The sequence below is a fragment of the Oncorhynchus mykiss genome, chromosome 26, assembly GCF_013265735.2.
Source record: "Oncorhynchus mykiss isolate Arlee chromosome 26, USDA_OmykA_1.1, whole genome shotgun sequence".
In the NCBI taxonomy this organism is placed as follows: Eukaryota; Metazoa; Chordata; class Actinopteri; order Salmoniformes; family Salmonidae; genus Oncorhynchus; species Oncorhynchus mykiss.
This window is the reverse complement of record NC_048590.1, coordinates 30,914,539-30,933,412: the sequence shown is the minus strand read 5'-3', so window position 1 is coordinate 30,933,412 and position 18,874 is coordinate 30,914,539.

Sequence of the window (18,874 nt, the reverse complement as noted above, 5' to 3'; positions counted from 1 at the left end):
TTTAAACTTCTTCACAACAGTATCTCGGACCTGCCTGGTGTGTTCCTTGTTCTTCATGATGCTCTCTGCGCTTTTGACGGACCTCTGAGACTATCACAGTGCAGGTGCATTTATACGGAGACTTGATTACACACAGGTGGATTGTATTTATCATCATTAGTCATTTAGGTCAACATTGGATCATTCAGAGGTCCTCACTGAACTTCTGGAGAGAGTTTGCTGCACTGAAAGTAAAGGGGCTGAATAATTTTGCACGCCCAATTGTTCAGTTTTTGATTTGTTAAAAAAGTTTGAAATATCCAATAAATGTCATTCCACTTCATGACTGTGTCCCACTTGTTGTTGATTCTTCACAAAAAAATACAGTTTTATATCTTTATGTTTGGCAAAAGGTCGCAAAGTTCAAAGGGGCCGAATACTTTCGCAAGGCACTGTATATCACTATCAATTTAGCCCTGACAACAAAGGCATACACAACTCTGTACAGTCAATGAACAATAACAAACCACAGTCAAGTGATTTGGTCGTGATTTGCTTGATGACACTTGAAGCATCCAAAAGTGTCTTGGTACGTACTGTATTTTCCATTGGCCACAGATCCCAGTCTATGTAAAGAGCAGTTCAGCAGAAGTTTGTAGGTGTGTTGTATGGGACTCTGGGGTGATTCGTTTTGAAGTGTGCCGTAAAGCCCTATGAGATCCATAAACAGGAGAGTGTTCAATAGGCAGTCACTAGATAGAGGTGGACACTGTAGAGTTGTTCACTAAGTACCATGGGATCTCAGAGTATTTTGAAGAATAGTCTGGTTCTGACAAACCTCATCTGTCCAATGTTGTCTTTGGTGTGAATGTCTGTTAATTGTTATGATTTACCATTGAATATGGATGACTTTTGAAAATATGGGCTTTCAGTTACCCAGCCATAACACATAATACACTTGATTTATACTTGCCCCCACCTCCTTGTGCTTTCATAACCCGGCCAGAGACATGCAAATCACACCACCAGTATCAACAGAAGATCATCAAAAACTAATAGATATCATCTTAGATAAGTTTAAATCAGGAGTCTTGTGTAATACAGGTACCCTCTTCATATATACACCGGTAAGAAAATAGTATGTTAATTACCTGGATTTCTGCATAAAGTTGTCATAAAATTTGATCTGATCTTCATCTAAGTCATTACAATAGACAAACAAAATGTGCTTAAACTAATAACACAACAAAATTACAGATGTTCATGTCTTTATTGAACACACCGCGTAAACATTCACAGTGCTGGGTGGGAAAAGTATGTGAACCCCTGGATTTAATAACTGGTTGACACCCCTTTGGCAGCAATAACCTCAACCAATCGTGTTCTGTAGTTGTGGATCAGACCTGCACAATGGTCAGAAGGAATTTTGGACCATTCCTCTTTACAAAACTGTTTCAGTTCAGCAATATTCTTGGGATGTCTGGTGTAAACCGCTCTCTTGAGGTCATGCCACAACATCTCAATCGGGTTGAGGTCAGGACTCTGACTGGGCCACTCCAGAAGGCGTATTTTCTTCTGTTGAAGCCATTCTGTTGTTGATTTATTCTTCCATGGTGTCCTCCCATGAACACCATTCTTGTTTAGAGTTTTACTTATCGTAGACTCGTCAACACAGATGTTAGCATGTTCCATAGATTTCTTTAAGTCTTTAGCTGACACTCTAGGATTCTTCTTAACCTCATTGAGCATTCTGTGCTGTGCTCTTACAGTCATCTTTGCAGGACGGCCACTCCTAGGGAGAGTAGAAACAGTGCTGAACTTTCCATTTATAGACAATTTGTCTTACCGTGGGCTGATGAACATCAAGACTTTTAGAGATACGTTTGTAACCCTTTCCAGCTTTATACAAGTCTACAATCCTTAATCTTAGGTCTTCTGCGAGCTCTTTTGTTCAAGGCATGGTTCACATCAGGCAATGCTTTTTGTGTATAGCAACCTCAAATTTTGTGAGTTTTTTTTATAGGGCAGGACAGCTCTAACCAATCTTGTCTCATTGATTGGACTCCAGGTTAGCTGACTCCTATTAGCTTTTGGAGAAGTCATTATCCTAGTGGCTCACATACCTTTCCAAACTACACTGTGAATGTTTAAATGATGTATTCAATGTAGACAAGACAAATACAATAATTTGCGTGTTAGTAGTTTAAGCACACTGTGTTTGTCTATTGTTGTGACTACACTTTGTCTAGTGTAGATTCACGCACAGAGCGCGGCAGAAGTTTATTAGGTGCTTCTACACCTGCATTGCTTGCTGTTTGGGGTTTTAGGCTGGATCTCTGCACAGAACTTTGAGATATCAGCTGATGTAAGAAGGGCTTTATAAATAAATTTGATTTGATTAAGCCTTCGCTGTCAGGTTCGTTGTATGGAGGAGACCAAGGCGCAGCATGATAAGAATACATACACAAAGTACACTTAACAAACTTAACACAACCAACCAACCAAACAAAACGTGACGCTGACAGGCAACTACACAGACAATAACCCACAAAACAAAAACAGAAAATGGCAACCTAAATAGGATCCCTATTCAGAGACAACGATAAACAGCTGTCTCTGATTGGGAACCAATTCAGGCCACCATAGACCTACATTTACCTAGACATACCAAAACCTCATAGATATACAAAAACCCTAGACAGGTCAATAACACCTAGACAATACAAAAACTAAACCAACCACCCTTGTCACACCCTGACCTAACCAAAATTATAAAGAAAACAAAGATAACTAAGGTCAGGGTGTGACATTCGCACAACGCAGGCAATGGTCAAACACAGGTAAGCAGTCAAAAACAAACAATACCTCACAACCAAACAAACAGAAAGAACTGAACTAAATAAGGAGCTGATGAGACCAGGTGAGAAACAAACTTAGGTGAAATCAATCAACAAAAATGAAAGACAGGGCTACGTTCCAGAACAAAAATGAAAGACAGGGCTACGTTCCAGAACACAAATAAACAGGGCTATGTTCCAGAACACAAAGAAACAGGGCTACGTTCCAGTACACAAATAAACAGGGCTACGTTCCAGAACACAAAGAAACAGGGCTACGTTCCAGAACACAAAGAAACAGGGCTACGTTCCAGAACACAAAGAAACAGGGCTATGTTCCAGAACACAAAGAAACAGGGCTACGTTCCAGAACACAAAGAAACAGGGCTACGTTCCAGAACACAAAGAAACAGGGCTACGTTCCAGAACACAAAGAAACAGGGCTACGTTCCAGAACACAAAGAAACAGGGCTACGTTCCAGAACACAAAGAAACAGGGCTACGTTCCAGAACACAAAGAAACAGGGCTACGTTCCAGAACACAAAGAAACAGGGCTACGTTCCAGAACACAAAGAAACAGGGCTACGTTCCAGTACACAAAGAAACAGGGCTACGTTCCAGAACACAAAGAAACAGGGCTACGTTCCAGAACACAAAGAAACAGGGCTACGTTCCAGAACACAAAGAAACAGGGCTACGTTCCAGAACACAAAGAAACAGGGCTACGTTCCAGTACACAAATAAACAGGGCTACGTTCCAGAACACAAAGAAACAGGGCTACGTTCCAGAACACAAAGAAAAGAACGCAAGGTTGACTAAGAAAATAAATACAGAACCTTACAGATGATGATCAAATCACAATGTATAACCAATTTATGCAGGGAGCCAGGTAATTCCAAAGGGTTCACATACTTTTTCATGCCACTGTATATTTGGCAATATTCATTGACAGCTGACACCTTTGGGTCTTCTTTAAAACAACAATGCACTCATCCAAACAATACCCTGCTTATCTCAGGAAGAAAACATTGAAAGAAAGAGAGAGGGGAGAAAAAGGAGACTGTTCTTTCATTAATGTACCCCTGAGAGAAGCTAGGACAGAGGAGGAAACAGTGGAGGGAAGGGGGAAGAGGGTGTGTGTGAGACTTATCAGACCTCATCTCAGAGGAAAGCCCCCACCAACCCCCTCCTCTGAAGCGTGCGTTCATCAGGCCTCATTACTCTAATGCTACTGGCAGTGATTAACGCTTCATGGCTGCAGACCCCTTTGTTTGTTCACTTGTAATTTCCCCTTCGTAAAGGGCCCAGTCCTCAGGATGCCTGTGCCCAGCTCCCCCTCCTCTCCTGGGGCTGCGGAGCTGGCCGGTTCCCCCTGGACATTGGAGTAATCTTTTGGGGTTGGGACAGGTTATCATAGAAGGAGAGAAGAAAGCCAGGAACCGTTGTGGTTCTACACACACACTGATAATATTGGCAGCCGGTGGGTAATTAGTGGTAACAATGCACTGGGTGTCTCTTCCTCTGAGTGTGTGCATACACAATTATACACATTTATTAACACACACACACACACACACACACACACACACACTCTTATTTTCTCTCCCTCTCACACACATTCTTTCTCCATCTCCCCCACAGAACAAAGGAGAGGGGAAATCTTAGCTCCTTCAGTGGTCTGTGTTAGGCATTACTGAAGCAATCCTGTCCGTAGTCTCAGTCAAGTGTTCAGTGACATGAGGTACTCCGTCTGGGCTTCTTCAGTTACACTTCGATTCACTTCTCTCCCTCCCTGGTTCATTCATAATGGATGGAACTTTGGGACTCCCTCACCAAGACTGAGTCGATGAGCAAAGAAAAGACCCACTGTGGAGTTCAGAACTGTTACCATGTTCAGTTAAGCGCTGTTGTCAAACTAAGGTTAAAACGTCAAGCTAATTAGGGAAGCAAAATATCCTTCATAAATCTATGAAAATACTCTGTAGTTTAGTGAAGTACTCTTACATGCAAAACATACCTCAGGAGGCCATTTTCAGTTGTCACGTGGTTTAGGAAAATGTAGGAAATGACAACCAAGCAAAATGTTGCAGAGAGACTGTCACGGGAGACCAACAAAAGAAACACGTAAACAAAACAATGAGCAAACAAACACAATATTAAACAAACGACCATGTGTAAACAAAGAGCGTTGTGTGTCGCTAACGCGTCTGGGGTGAGAGCAGGGCAGAGCGGTGGAACTGAGGACCAGTGAGCAGCTGCTGTCTGTGGGCTGGGGTGTTCTGTTAGTAGGCCTCACCAGGCCCTGGAGGTCCCCATGGTGGGGGGGCTGGGACGGTCTGGCTGTCACATCTGGACTACACAGGAGGGAGGACTCTCTCTATGAGCTGCCTCAATCACCGATCTCTCTCTCTCCACTGTGGTGGAGTCTACAGTCATCAGTCACAGGGGAAGCGATAATGTACAGCTCTACAATAGCCAGATGACTATAGCAGTGGGCCCTCATGCTCCCCTCCCCTCTTCCTCCTCCTCTCTCGCCCTCCTTCACCTCAATCCACCTCTCCCCCACTTTCCCTCTGGCGGTGGCACGTGAAGGAAGGAAACTGGGATGCTCAGAGGGGGCAGGTGTGTGTGTGTGTGTGTGTGTGTGTGTGTGTGTGTGTGTGTGTGTGTGTGTGTGTGTGCACGTGACTCTCGTGACGTCCTTCAGGTCGTTAATCACTTCTGTGTGAGTCGGAGTGTGTTAATGTAGCATTTAATGAAATGTACCACCTAATCCACTTACTTGTCAGCTGATATAACCATGCACACAAGTCAGATTGATTGTGATATGGCAGAATTTTTAAAGACCCCAAACTTGTTTTATCCAATAACCGGATTAACATATTGCTTAAATAAAAAATATTGTCATCAAATCCTACTGTTCTAGTATAATTTCTTAGTGCCCCATAGCCACTGCTAAATTGCCCTCCATTCTGGCTCAGAACACTGGGTCACTTTTCTGGAGAGTCCCCCTAGATCTGCTTGATGTCTCATCCATGTTCTGTGTGATTTTACTGGGTGATTGGGGATGGACTCCAGGCCCATTTTATGACTGCACCAGGGCTAGCCTGAGCCACTCAGTTCCCTGGCCCTCTCTGGATCTAAGGCTATAATCACACTGAGCCATGGCTCTGTTGCTGGCATACTGAGTATTATTTATTTGAATGTATTATAGTGTCCTTATTATAGTGTCCAAGTTTCTATGGTTGAGAAAAATCTGTTGTTTAAAAGCCATCTGGACTAAATTCAAACTGTGGTTGATAGCTTTGATGAATAAGATAGAGAAAAATAAAGAAGGGGGTTATGACATATATTTTTGTAAATAAAAAGTAAACAGTTTCTAAAGAAAACTCACAACTTTAACCACAATACATCATTCTCTCTGTTTAGTCCAACGTTGTACTGAAGACGAATCGCCTTGGTCAGATCTGTGTTCTCTATGGAGCTGTTCGGAAAGGTGCACACACCTCAGCGCTCACTGAACACACTGCCCCTCATCTACTCAACACTTACAATAGTAAGACTGCCATCACCTTCTGTAATTCAGTCCCTTCTTTGTTCTCATCCATCGTTCAATAAAGGTATACCAGCCTCCAAGGTCAGAACGGATGGGACTGTCCTCTTGTGGAAAGGAACAACAAGAGTACTTCTCTTTTAGATGAAGAGAAAAAACCTCATCAAAATCTCTCTCTCTGAATTTTCAATGTCAATTTGAGGACTTTATTGGCCTGGGAAACATATGTTAACATTGTCAAAGCAACCTCTCGCTCTCTGTCTCTCTCGCTCTCACACTGTCTCTTTCTGTCTCTCTCTCTCTGTCTCTTTCTCTCTCTCTCTCTGTCTCTCTCGCCCTCACAAAACTGGCTGCATTCAAGTTGGATGAATGAGATTTGTCAGGCACAAAATCATAATTACGAGCCCATGTTCCCCTCATCGCTGGAGGATGACTTTATCAGGCAGATACTGGTCTGTGATGGTGGTGTCGGCTATGGGAGTCTCCTCTCCTAGACCCTCTCGTCTGCAATCTGTGGTTGTTGTATTCCGATGGGGGCGGGTTCTGAAAGGAGTGAATGGAACCAACCTAATGATCATGCCTTAATTAGTATCAGGGGTAAACCTCGGTGGGACACCTGCAGACTTCATTTATATCCTGGCACGCTAGGAACAAATGTTAATGTGCTGTATTTATGTGTGCATCAGGAGGAGGAAGCTGGAGGAAGAGGCTCAGATGTGTATATATATACACAGAGAGACAGAGCCAGGCAATTACAGTAAAGGGCTAGGAACCTTTAAGGGATGCTGAGGCCCAATGATGATGCGGTGGAGGTGCAGTAACATTAAATGCAGTGTATCTACAGCACTGAAACATGGTCTAAATTGGGCCCTCAACTATTTGGAACCAGGATGAGGAAATGAAATACAGTTTAGATATATGAATAATGTCTTGGTGATGGGATTTGAGAAACAGAAATGCATTGCTGTATTTACACTTAACAAAAATATTTACGCAACATGCAATAATTTCTAAGATTTTACTGAGCCACAGTTTATATAAGGAAATCAGTCAATTGAAATAAATTCATTAGGACCTAATCTATGGATTAGACATGACTGGGAATCCAGATATGCATCTGCTGGTCACAGGTACCTTAAAAAAAGGTAGGGGCATGGATCAGAAAACCAGTCAGTATCTGGTGTGACCACCATTTGCCTCATGCAGCACGACACATCTCCTTCCCATAGAGTTGATCAGGCTGCTGATTGAGACTTGTGGAATGTTGTCAGACTCCTCTTCAATGTGCGAAGTTGCTGGATATTGGCAGAAACTGGAACATGCTTCATACATGTCTGTCCAGAGCATCCCAAACATGCTCAATGGGTGACATGTCTGGTGAGTATTTAGGCCATGGAACAACAGGGACATTTTCAGCTTCCAGGAGTAGTGTATAGATCCTTGCAACATGGGCTGTGCATTATTGAAACCTGAATTCATCCGTGAAGAGCACACTTCTCCAGCATGCCAGTGGTCATTGAAGGTGAACATTTGCACACTGAAGTTGGTTACGATGCCAAACTGTAGTCAGGTCAAAACCCTGGTGAGGATGACGAGCACTCAGATGAGCTTCCCTGAGACGGTATCTCACAGTTTGTGCAGAATTGTTTTAGCTTTTCTCGGTGGCTGGTCTCAGACAATCCCGCAGGTGAAGAAGCCGAATGTGGAGGGTCCTGTGCTGACGTGTTTGCCAAATTTTCTAAAACGACGTTGGAGACCGCTTATGGTAGAGAAATTAACATTACATTATCTGGCAACAGCTCTGGTGGACCTTTCTGCAATCATCATGCCAATAACACGCTCCCTCAACTGAGGCATCTGTGGCATTGTATTGTGTGACAAAACTGCACATTTTAGAGTGGCCTTTTATTGTTCTCAGCATGAGCTGCACCTGTGTAACGATCATGCTGTTTAATCAGCTTCTTGATATGCCACTCCTGTCAGGTGGATGAATTACCTTTGCAAATGAGAAATGCTCACTAACAGAGCTTTAAACAAATTTGTGCACAAAATTTGAGAGAAATAAGCTTTTTGTCCATATGGAAAACTTTACGTGTTAGGTTGATATTTTTGTTCAGTGTAGATATAGACACAAAGGGATAGTGGTAAAAAGTCTAAAAAGACAGATCCTATACTGCAACGAGTCGTGACTGGGAGATGCTAATGTTCAGAAAGAAAGTAAAACTCTGAAGAAATGGGCCTATTAGTCTGTGACGTAGAGGTCCGTCACTGGCCGCGGGCAGCATCTGGTTCTTTAACGCACACACTCATTCATCACTCCTCCCTGCTCCGTTATCAGATAAGGTCACAATGTGGGTCGACACACAAGTTAACGTCTCTGTCTTAGTACATACATTTCACACTTATGTCAATGTTCAAATTTAATACAAGCAATATGTATTTTACTTATCGTTGTTATGGATTAGCGCGTTGTTTGTTTGTTTGTTTGTTTGTTCTGTTCCTCTCTCTCTATCTCTGTAGCTTCCAGGTATGCTGGATAAGGACCCGAGCAAAGGGAATTGGGCTGACTTTGTAGTGCCTGTCCCAAATGGCTCATTAATGTAAATGTGCATATTGAAAGACACTGTCAGTAGTGATGTCATTTTGTAAATGTTATGTGGTGATATTGTTTCATAAACATGTTGCAATGTATATACTTTAGTAGGTTTGTTTAGTTAATGGAAAATGTAGGTTTGACGAGGTAATTGCTTAATTAATTAGGGTTAATTGTTCTGAGGGGAGGGGCTAGCCCTACAAAAGGAGCCTCTCTTTCAGTTCAAGGAGAGGCCATTTTGGACTGAGCTGTGAATGGGGCAGCATTGTTTTTTTTTTTTTTTTAAACATTTTATTTTTTATTTTTTTATAGCTGTCCCAGAAGGTTGATGGCAGTACTGTTGTTTTTGTTCCGAAATCACTGTGTAAATAAACACCCTGAAGCACAGAAAAACTTTTGTGGCTCCGCCATCTTTCTATTGTGATAGAGGTTAGGTTTTCCAGTATAGCCTTCTGGCCTACTCTACGTGACACAGTCACAAATACAAGTGTTGTCTGTTGCCCACAAACTTACCTTCACATTCGATAAAATGGGTTAGCAGGGCACGGAAGAAACATGGAAAATGGCAAGCCTGCGTACGCTTTCTGACTCTACCTATTTTCTCTACCCACTACGGACTTCCGTTAGGCCTCTCGAAACCACTGTCTGTGGGTGCATTGAGCTATACTGCCCTACCAAGCAAAAAGGCAGTAAATGCTAATAGTGTGAAACTCAGAAAAATGGCTTTTATTTACCTTGGTTTCACAGTAACTTTATGCATTTACTACTAACATGACCCCCATTTTCTCCATAACACAATAGAATAGAGGCAGGATACTTGTCCACATGATTAAGCATGTATTTAATGTAGCAAAAAATGACGAACTAATTTTAGACCAAATGAGCAGTTGCTGCCTTTTTTCTTGGTAGGACATTATAGAGGTCAAGAAGGATTATGTTGACAATCTCAATCATGCTCTGACAATCTAATAAACTTATTAAAATAAGCTTCATTTATAATTGTTCATAATTTCACAATGTTTAGTTGTACAACATAGGATCTTCATTTGAACCAGTTTGCTACAGCAGGAAAATAATCCTGCAGCAACATGAAATGTGAATTACTATGCTGATTATAATTAATGGGGTTAGATTTTTCGTAAGGGATAATCAAGTCTGACACTTCTAATTGGAAATTATAAACTTCAGAAGCCTTTTTTAAACCGCAGTTCTGCAACAGGTTGATCAAATGAAGATCCTATAACTGTAAGTGTGATTTTTAAGCTTTTTCTTTATAGTGACATGGCATCTTCCAATGACTGTGTCAAACAGCAAGTCATAGAAACATAGAAGTTCTGTCAAATTTACAGAGAAGTATCATGACATCAAGTGGTTTCACTGATTACTAGAAATCTGTCACATTACAACCTGTGTGGTGACGCTTATTTAAACGCTTCGGAACGTTTGTACACCTCCATTGTCACGTCAAAAGTAACGGATCATGGGACCTAAAAACAAGATGAGCGAATGGAAACACTGTTATTTACTCACTGACATCCGCCCTGCCTTCCAAGAAACTGATGACAGAGCTGATCACAAACTATACTTTTTTCCAAAATGGAGAGCACAGCCTTTTCAGCCCAACGAGAGAGGTGGCACGCCAAACCCCACGTATGTGACAGGAGAAACGTGTCAACTTTCAGGTCTAAAATGCTTCCGATGCGTTTTAAATCGATTTGTGTGTTTTCACTAAATGCCTTCGTTCAGCGCAGGGATCGTGTGTGTATGTGTGGGCTAAAGTGATGTGTGTTTATAGCTGCTATAACCTAACCATTGGGGCCCACACAGATGACGAGGTGTTTGTAGTAACATGACGCCTGACACCAGACTATACAATTCAGTGTACTGTATGTGTGTGTTTCAGTCCTTTGCGTTTTCATGTGGGTGTTATAAACCGTTGCTCATGCTCTTTCTTTTCTTTCATTTTCAAACTTGATTACCTAGAAGTCACATGACACATCAGGCATGCAAGATCCAAATAATCAAGTACAATTGCATTCAATTATGCTTATTTAACAATATTATTGGTGAGTATCATTGATGCCCCATGACATTCCCGAGTCCAAGCATTGCCATACCTTGGGTTTAACTGTCCTACCCTGAAGTAAGTGCTCTTTCCTGGGCAGGAAAATGGATGCCCAGGAGGTGTGGATGATCCATCATACGCTGAAAGCAGAGGTCATCAGAGAGATGATCACAAGCAAGTGTATGTGAGGGTGCGTGTGTGTGTGCATGTGCGCGTGTGTGTGTGTGTGTGTGCGTGTGTGTACAGAGGTCCAGTTCCAGCAGATAATCCCAGGTAAGACAAAGATATCCTCTATATTCTGTTGGGACGCTCCCCCACAATGTAGAAAACACTGAGGTCAACTTCAAGGCAATAATATTAAATGTTGCCGTCAACTTCCCTATAGCTAGCCAGTGAACATCCTATTGAAATTGTAGAGTGTGCAATGTCTTTGAAAATGTGGCTTATATTCAATGGTTGTTTGGTGTTCAGTGTGTAGGATTTACTGTTGTGAATTAGCAACAATATTTTGTTCAAGCCTGCTGTGGGAGAAATCAACCTTAAAAACACAATTTACAGGTCTTTCATTCCTCCATCTACTTGTCTGTCTGTACCCTTGGAGCAGCACGGTGTATCCCTTTTATCTGGGTCTGACAGGCCGTCTCAGTCCATTGGCCTTGGGTCACAGACATCATAACCCAAAGCTAGGGGCTGGCTGGATGCCCTCAGTGTAATGTTAGCATTGTTGAACTATCTATCTTCAACCAAAACAGAACAGCTAAATAACAAGGCAGTATGGGTTACTGCAATTCAATGATATACTATTTGTGATCAATTGTGGACATAGATGTGTGGAAACCATGTGTCTAATGATATTATATTTTTTTCTGAATTTAAATCAGTTGTGGGCATTGTAATGATGCAGTTAGTGAAGCATCTGTGTCATGCTAGTCAACAGGGACGTTTTCCTATTTCATTTCACTTCTGCCATCAAAAGTTAAATAAAGTTCAAATAAAATAAAAATATGAATTATATCAATTTGACCCACACTGATTGATTTATTTTCTTTTCTTTCTTTTTTCTGTAAGTGATTGTTTTATTTCCAACCCTATTGAAAGGAATGATGTAATTGCACAATATTTAGGCATGGTGTCAACATTATGATCTGAAATTGAACTTAACTTTGTCCTGTGGGTATTTAAGTAGATAAATTGAGATTGAGTCGTCTATTGAAAACAGTCTATAGTGACTTCTCTTTACTTTCAGCGTCTTCCATATGCCTCCATATTTAATAACTTGTTATGTTGACTTTAGAGGCCTCCAAGGTTGGGAAACAATCCATTTCAAACAATGTATTGAGCTGTGCTTACTAAAACGAGTGTGAAAGTCAGAAGGAGACAAAAACAGAACAAATAATTGAATGAATATACTGTATCTATGCTTCTTTGTATCTATTACTGTGTAATCGCTTCATACTCTGACACGGTCATTGAGTACAGTGGGTTTCACCTTCGCACATAATCCTTTACACTACAGCAAAACCTACAATAACACATAGTGTACATTCCAATAACCTTACGAATACAGTCTTATCTAAAGTAGCCTTCCCTGTATCAGATATTGACTGCTAAAACTGAGGCCGTCCATGGGAGTCTAGTGGGTAGACTGTGTGGAAGGAAGGAGAGGAAATAAGAGAAGAGAGAAAACAACACAACAGAACAGGGCAGAACAGAAGACAAGGTTGCAGCTGGGTCTGTATTGAGTAATCAGGCAGTTGGCAGGCAGACAGAAGCCCTCCAGTCGAGCTGAACTGCTTAAGGAGCCCTATCTGCTGTTGTTCCCCTCTGCGCTGGCAGCTTATCACCCAGACGGATTTCAGAGGCCATGAACCGTGCAGGAGAGTCCGTCCACGTGTGAGAAACCCCAGTGCTCTCTCTCTCTCTCTCTCTCTAAGAGTACCCTACCCCCCACCATGGAGAAACAAATATAACTCCTCACAGCCCACGTCACCGTGAGAAGAACAAGTGAGAAAATAGTGTTTTTCTCCTCCTGTTAGTGCCAGGAAGGGAGGAGGGTAAGAGATTGTTTTACCAAAAACATGCATGGGTATGTCTTCAGCCCAGGGCTGTGAGAGATTCTCCCCAAAGGGAAGAGTCACGATCACGACACGCTGACTGGCTCCATGTCAATAGTGAATACACACACGCACGCACGCACGCACGCACGCACGCACGTTGAATGGCTCCATGTCAAAAGTTAATACATGCACACACACACCCACACTCACGCACACACTCACACTCACACTCACTCACTCACATACAAAAACACACACACACTGTACACCCTCCTAACACCTGCCCTCTGAAGGTGCTCTCTGATTAATCCCAACATTAATTATTGACTGAGTTTAATTTGAAAGGCAGAAGGACTGTAAGCCAGGAGACCCTGCTTTAAATAATGTATACGGCCCATTCAGAGGTAATCATATTGTCATTGATTAATATACATTGGTGCAGCCGAGCATACCTGATGTGTGTGGGAGCTAGGGTTGAGCAAGGAGCTAGGGTTGAGCTAGGAGCTAGGGTTGAGCTAGGAGCTAAGGTTGAGCTAGGAAATGGCTATGGAGATGAGTATGATAGAGCACAAAGCAAGGATCTACGGTGTCAAGCCAGGGAGCATCTCCAGGGTCCTGTCCTCCTTGTCTGATGTTTCAATCACAGTTTAGAGCAGGCGGTGCATGGAGGCACTCCACTGCTATCATCTGACTGGATAATACTAGGAGCCCTGGAGAATGACAATAACCAGAGAGGAGATGGAGGGAGTGGAAGAGAGAGAGGATGGGATGAGACAAGGAGACGAAGGATGGGGAGAAGGAGAGTTCGAGACGAGGAAGGAGAGGAGAGGGTGGGATGAGACAAGGACACGAAGGATGGGGAGAAGGAGAGTTAGAGACGAGGAAGGGTAGGAGAGGGTGGAATGAGACAAGGAGACGAAGGATGGGGAGAAGGAGAGTTAGAGACGAGGAAGGGTAGGATAGGGTGGGATGAGACAAGGAGACGAAGGATGGGGAGAAGGAGAGTTAGAGACGAGGAAGGAGAGGAGAGGGTGGGATGAGACAAGGAGACGAAGGATGGGGAGAAGGAGAGATAGAGACGAGGAAGGAGAGGAGAGGGAAGACTTGAAGGAGGAGAGAGTGCGTGAGAGAGAAAGAGAAGGGTGAGGGAAGAAGAGAGAGTGCGTGAGAGAGAAAGAAGGGTGAGGGAAGAAGAGAGAGTTGGGGGAGGGAGAGAGAGAAAGGAAGTAGACATTAAACAAGAGATATCATAGTTATACACTTACTATGAAGTAATAAGAGAATCAGACAGAGAGACAAAAGCAACAGGACACCCCCTCTGACAACATTCCAAATCAGTATATTCTGTCCCTATAAAATTGCCCCTCAAAATGCTTATTTGTTTTACCTACAGTACATCTATCTACTCATCGAAGGTGAGAAACCTTTCCAATGGCAGGGAGAGAAAGATAGTTCACAGAAGTGCTAAGTAAAAGCCCAGTTGGATTCATGTGGGAGTAGTGAGGTAGTGTATAGTAGAGGATTCTCTGCCTGACAGACTGAGGGATCAACATGGTAATATATTCCTGTGCTCCGGCACTCCCCTGCACTCCTGCTGACGTCCAAATGCAGATGTCATGTCACCTACGTTTAGTTTAGACAAACAGAGGAGTGCTTGGAGAGGAGGAAGAGGAGTCAGACGCTGAGGCTGTGCTGCTCAATGAAAAATTCATGCGTTTCTCGTTAGTGAGACGCCAGTCAAAGTATACAGGGAGTTTAGGACATGAAGCAATTATAGACCCACAACTCAACTGTCTGGACACAGAGCACAAGAGTATTCTGACAGACATAAAATACACACACACCTAGGTACCGGAGCCCCAAGTCTAGGTCCAAAAGGCTCCTAACAGCTTTTACCCCCAACCCATAAGACTGCTGAACAATTCATCAAATGGCCACCCATACTATTTCAGCCCCACCCCTGTTTTTACTCTTCTGCTAATCGTTGTTTATTATCTATGCATTGTCACTTTACCACTACCTACATGTGCAAATTACCTCGACAAACCTGTACCCCCACACATTGACTCGGTATCATTATTTTGTGTTACTTTTTACACACACACACACACACACACACACACACACACACACACACACACACACTTGGAAGAACACTACTCCATCAAGCAGACAAAACCCACACCAGTGGCCCCTCCATCTCCCTCCAGAAGATTGTGAAAGCTTTGGCAAGCCTGAGTGAAGATGTTGTTTTTGTTAATACATAAAGATTAGGAAACAGACTCCAGTCTAAATCCCCCCTCAATTCTCTCTCTCTGCCTCACGCATTCCCTCTCTCACTTTCTCTCTCTTTCTCCTTCTCTCTCACCCTCACCCTCCCTCCATCTATCTATCTCCCTGGCAGGAGAGTTAGCCTAGTAAGACAGCTCTTCTTCCCCAGATGAGCTGGTGAGTTCTGAGAAACGTGATTCGTTCCTCCCTTCTCCTTTCTTAAACTGTAAGTAGATTCTCCCTGACAGTATGTGAGGTGTTTTACACTTGACAGAGGCATAAGAACAGCATACTCTGGATTCACTAAATGCCAGAGGAACAGAATCAGACTCTTACCCAATCTGAGTGCACTAGACAAGTTGAGCAACATGCCCATGACCCTGCCAAGGGGTTCAATCACTGTCAGTGAGATACGCATTTCTGTGCTCACCATCTAGGATGTCAGTTACATAGTGCTAACCACACTGACAACATGTTAAGAGGTGTGCAGTTTTCTAGGAGGGTAATAGCGACTGAAGTGGGAGGTTTAGAGAAGGGCCTCTTATCTCCATCTTGTGGTGTTTGGAGTTGAGGCATGTATGAGATGGGGGAGAAATAGATTATCATCTATGACTGAGTGAGGCCTTATGTCCTGATTAGATCTGTTCAGAAATGAGGAGAAGTTAAAAGAAAATGTTTGTGGAAAAAAGTTCAAGAAAAAAATGAGAACAACATAGACAGCTGCTATTGAAACCATTATCAATATATATATTTTTTAGGGACGTTTGACTAAATATTGTCCAGTATACTAATGTGACTGTCTTGGCAACTCATTCATACATAGAAAGAGGACAGTGGTAATTTACCCCTTTTACTTCTACCCAGAGCCAGAGCATCAGTGGTCGTCCCCTTCTCTCCTCATACTCATTCTTCCATCATCACAGCCTTAACCTCCGTCAACTCTCCTTCTACCCAGAGCCAGAGCATCAGTGGTCGTCCCCTTCTCTCCTCATACTCTTTCTTCCATCATCACAGCCTTAACCTTCATCAACTCTCCTTCTACCCACATGCCTCGGGGGCACTCCAGCCCGCCCCTGGGGGGAGGGAAGGTTTTTATCATCCAAAGTGAGAAAGAGAGAAATGAGGCAGAATCACTTTAAAAGAAACAACAGTAGCACATCAAGAGGTTCTGAGGCAACAATGGGCATGCCATAAGCATCACCTCCATCACCCACCTGAGTCACAAAGGCACATCTTAGCCAATCACGGGCTTCAAAGCAGCCTCGCGGCGGACCAAAGTGCAGCCGGCGTAATCTAATTGTCATTGTATTGCCTTCTGATGTAAAAGGCTGCTCTTTTCAGGGCTTCTGAAAGGGGCGGGAGTATGGATGAATAGGTCTCAGGCAACTGCCGGAGACCTTAACCTGATTTAAGAGAGTTAAAAGGAGTCTGGTATGGTATTAAGCTGCACTTTGGGGCGACTGTGTTATTCAGACTTCACAATGGGCCTCTGTTAGAGTGGTGGTGCACTGTAGTTATTATCATAGCCTTGGAAATATACCCATCTCATCAGAGGAAAGGTGTCCCAAGCCAAACGAATACAGTCTAAGAGACACACACACAGACACAGACACGCACGCACACACACACACACACACACACACACACACACACACACACACACACACACACACACACACACACACACACACACACACACACACACACACACACACACACACACACACACACACACACACACACACACACACACACACACACTTAGAACGATCTTGATGAAACCCAGGACATGAGTCAAGGGCAGAGTGGGAGGGAGGTGTTTGTCATCTCTCCCTCCTCTCCCTCAGCCTCTCCATCCACCTCAGGCCATCTCAAAGGCATCAGTCCTATAATGAAATGTTGGTGTTTCTCTAGTGTGAGGGGGACTAGTACTGCAGTCCTCTCTTCCTCTGTCTCTGACTGAGCACTTTAATGGTATTCAGCACGCTGCGTATTTAACACCCACCCCGATTACATATGAAAAGGAGAACATTCACTGAGCTAATTCCAACACGATGGACTGTTTCATGGGATTTGAATCACTCCCGGAGCCTTTGTAGGTCATGTCTGTATCACTGATTATATGGCTATGTCTATTCCTGGCATATGTCTATTCCTGGCATATGTCTATTCCTGGCATATGTCTATTCTTGGCCATATGATCTTATAAGAAGGACAATAATGGTTGTAGTCACTGTTATCATGGTTGTCTCTCTCTAGCACTGTAACACATGTCATAATCTTTATGTTAAATCGTATCTGTTTCTGATAGATACATCACATAACTTTTAAGGACTTTCAATATGTGGTGCTCTGTCCGTCCATCCATCCAACCATCCATCAATTAAATTATTTAATTCATTGTTTCATTTATTTACCCTTCCATCCATCCTTCCTTCCATCCATCCATCCTGTGCTCCTCTATATGTGAAGATAGATCGTGTTTTAGTGAAGGACAATAATTCCTCCCTGGGTAGACAGAGGAACAGTGTCAGGCTGCTCTTAATGCTCAGGGAGAAAGCACACCTGCATGTCTGACTCTTTGCTGCAGCACTGCCCCGCATCCATCTGCACTTAGCCGTAGCCTCCTCCTTCATTAGCCAATGGCACCTTTAGCTTATGGCCGGGGCAGCGCCAATGTCTATATCATAATGAAATTTATGAAGAAGAGCCACTTGGTATGCTAGCTATGTGGCAGCTAGGTCCCAGCGCTCAGAGAAACCCACACGCTCTCTTTTATAGATTGTATAATGACTTGCATGAAAATGGTTTCACACTAACATAAATCAAATGTCAAAATACAACCGGAGCAAGACAATTCCCATGGTGTGCATACACACACATAGAAACACAAATACCTGTACATGTGCACACGCACGCACACACACACACACACACACACACACACACACACACACACCGAAATAAGCCAGCCATCCAGAGAGCTTACAGCCCCTGCTTATGCAGATCCATGTAGTACTTAATAGCATACATAATAATTTATTAAGAAATGTTAAATATTCATCAATATTAAATTAATCATTTATAGCAGATCTTTAAATTAAAGGGTGTCCTTGAAGTTGCAGATGTGAGGAGTGTCTTCTGCAAAGAGGCAATCCCCCGCGGACATTTTATATTTGCGATGTACAACACTGCTATTGTTTAATGAGTATCCCACTTTGATACATCCAGCCCTTTAAAGAAAAGGAAGGGTAATACACACATGCACAGAACAAATGTCACAGTAAAAGTCATTAATCGCTAGTGCAATAATTAACATAATCACAGTGCGTGAAAACACACTGTTTTAAAGATACAGTGTGTATCGGTCTGAAATCAGAAAGAGAGAAAGAAGAAGGAGAAGGAGGAAGTCAACTTCCAAATGGTAGTATGCTCCCTACTCCTGATCTTTCTTCCTCATCCCCTTCTCACCCCTCTACCTTCCTCTACCTCCCTTTCATTATACCCCCCCACTTCT